Genomic DNA, 3103 nt, shown 5'->3' on the forward strand with positions numbered 1-3103 from the left:
AAAAAAAAAAAAAAAAAAAAAAAAGAAGGGTACCTTGTCTAGAATGCTATTCTAGATTTTTGACTGACATTATTCTGAATATATAAATCAATTTGGAGCAATTGACATCTTTAAAATACCCAGTCTAGGGACGCCTGGGTGGCTCAGTTGGTTAAGCCACTGCCTTTAGCTCAGGTCATGGTCCCGGGGTCCTGGGATTGAGTCCCACATTGGGCTCCTTGCTCGGCGGAGAGCCTGCTTCTCTCACTGCCTCTGCCTGTCTCTCTGCCTGCTTGTGTGTACTCTCTCTCTCTCTCTCTCTCTCTCTGGCAAATAAATAAAATCTTAAAAAAAAAAAAACCCAGTCTACTAGTTCATACACATAGTATATTAGTTCCATTTAATTAGCTCCTCTACAACATTTCTCAGTAAGCTGCTGTTATATATTTATGTTTATTAAGTAGATCCAAAGAGTACCTTCCTGATCTTTTAATTTTGCTTCTAGAATGTTTCATATCTATCCCCCACTTCATATACTGGTATACAATGTGTATTTGGATCAACTTCATGTATTACATATTTATATTTATATTTATATTTTTCAAAATTTTATTTAAGTTCAAGTTAGTTCACCTATAGTGTAGTATTAGTTTTAGTGGTAGAATTTAGTGATTCATCATTTGCATAAAAAAACCCAGTGCTAATTGCATCAAGTGCCCTCCTTAATGCCCATTATGCAATAATCCCATCCCCCATGCACCTCCCTGCAGCAAGCTTCAATTTGTTCCCTATATTTAAGAGTCTTATATGGTTTGCCTCCCTCTCTGTCTTTATATTCTTTTTCCATTCCTTCCCCTATATTCATCTGGTTTGTTTCTTAAATTCCACATAAGAATGAAATCATATGGCATTTATCTTTCTCTGACTGGCTTATTTTGCTTAGCATAATGCACTCTAGTTCCAGCCACATCATTGCAAATTGCAAGATTTCATCCTTTTTGATGGCTGAATAATATTCCAGTGTATATACATATCACATCAGTTGATGGACATTTGGGGTCTTCCCATGTTTTGGCTATTGTGGATAGTGCTACTATAAGCAGTTGCACTACTAAATATTTATTCAAAGGATACAAAAATAGTGACTCACAGAAGCACATGCACATACTATATTTTTAGATGTAATCCACCAGGCAAGAGAGTTTAGGGAAAATAAAATAGGCACAATATACTGACTTTCAGTCTTACAGTCTATTAATTTTTATTTTTTAATTTTCTGTGCTGTATTGGTCACACTTTTCCATAAAACAGAGTGAATAGAATAGAATAGAACAGAACAGAACAGAATAGAATAGAATAAGAGATTTATTATGACAGATTGTCTGGCATGATTAGGGAGGCTGAGAAGTCTCATGCTCTACTATCTGCAAGCTGGGCACCAAGAAAAGCCAGTGGTGTAATTCTAGTCCAAACCTAAAAGTCTATAAGAACCAGAGGAGCCAATGGTGTAAGTTCCAATCTGAGTCTGAAGGCCCAAGAACAGGAGCACCAATGTCTGAGGGCAGGAGATGGATGTCAAGCAGAGAATGCAAATCACCCTGCCAATGCAGTTTTGTTATATTTGGGCCCTCAACAGATTGGATGATAACCACCCACATTGGTGAGGGCGCTCTTCTTTACTCACACCATTGATTCAAATTCTTCTGGAAATACCCTCAAAGACACACCCAGAAATAATCAGTTTGGCCAGACACCTGCTCTGCTCCAAATACACTTCACTTGCTATCTTCTCAGATGAAACCAAGATCCCTCTCTCAGAATATTTTGCAAAGAGCTGATAAGTAGGAGCCTATACATCAAACTCTTTTCCCCCAGCTTCCATTTTTGTGATCCTTTATTCGCTTTGAAGTCCAGACAAATACTTGAATTTAACTGAAATGCAATTTCTCCAAGTGCTCTAGGCCTATCAAAATCTATATTCTTTAGAGATAATTTTCTTCCATTTCCTGAGCAGAATCACACAGCTTTTTTTCTACCCTAAGGCACTCTTTTGTTGCTTCAGCATCCTCTGCAGAGCTGCCTTCATCTCCTGGTTCTTGAGGCTGTAGATGAGGGGGTTCAGCAAGGATGTGATCACACTGTACTGAATGACGATCACTCAGTCCAATACTGAGCCTGAGGTGGGACTGATGTACCTGAATAGAGCTGTCCCATAGAACAAGAGCAACACAGTGAGATGGGAGGAGCGGGTAGAGAAGGCTTTGGCTTGGCCATTACAGGAGCCATTCAGAATGGCAGAAATGATTCTGGAGTAAGAGAAGAGGATCAGAGGAAATGTCAGCAGTCCTAGAAATGCACATGACACTACTAGAAGAATCTGATTGACAATGGGATCAGTACAAGACAGAGGAAAGAGTGGAGGTAGCTCACAGCTGAAATGGGGGATGATGTTGGACTCACAGAAACATAACTTATGGATGAAGAGACTATTCATCAAGGAAATCAGAAATCCCATTGTCCAAGCTATGCTCACAATCACAATACAGAGAGGTCTGTTTATGACCATGGTGTAGACCAGAGGGTGGCAGATGGCAGCATAGTGGCCATAGGCCATGGCAGAAAGCAGATGAAATTCTGTTCTCCCAGAGAGAGTGAAAAGGAAATTCTTTTCTTTTCCAAGATTCTTTTCTTCTGAGATAGGAAGTTCTGCAGCATTTTGGCCCAGTGACTGAGGAGAAACTGAGATCCAGGAAGGATAGGTGTCTGAGGAAGAAGTACATGAGTGTGTGGAGGCAAGAATCAACCATGATCACCAGGATCATCACCAGATTCCCCAGCAAAGTCAAGAAAGTAAATACCCAGGAACAGCACAAAGAGCATGGTCTGGATCTAGGGGTTACTAGACAATCCCAGAAGGACAAACTCAGTAATAATACTGACATTTTTCAAGGTTGCTTAGAGATTCAGTCCCTTTAAAGAAATGAATGATTTTTCCACTGGGAAGACATTGATCTGAGTCTTTCTCAGTGAACAGGAGTTTTCTACTCACAGACAATATACCTCCTCACCTATGGACCAAAACAGGAAACTCAGGATAAGGAAGTATCTTCTCAAATACAATTTC

The 3103-nt window shown here is 39.7% G+C and overlaps 1 pseudogene; it reads right to left on the minus strand.

Annotated features, from left to right (window-relative positions):
• Positions 1 to 2011: 2011 nt before the first annotated feature.
• On the minus strand, positions 2012 to 2786 carry LOC111157739 (annotated as a pseudogene).
• Between the last annotated feature and the right edge of the window lie 317 nt (positions 2787 to 3103).

Source organism: Enhydra lutris, unplaced genomic scaffold (genome assembly GCF_002288905.1).
Source record: "Enhydra lutris kenyoni isolate GAN:26980312 unplaced genomic scaffold, ASM228890v2 scaffoldscaffold56, whole genome shotgun sequence".
NCBI lineage: Eukaryota > Metazoa > Chordata > Mammalia > Carnivora > Mustelidae > Enhydra > Enhydra lutris.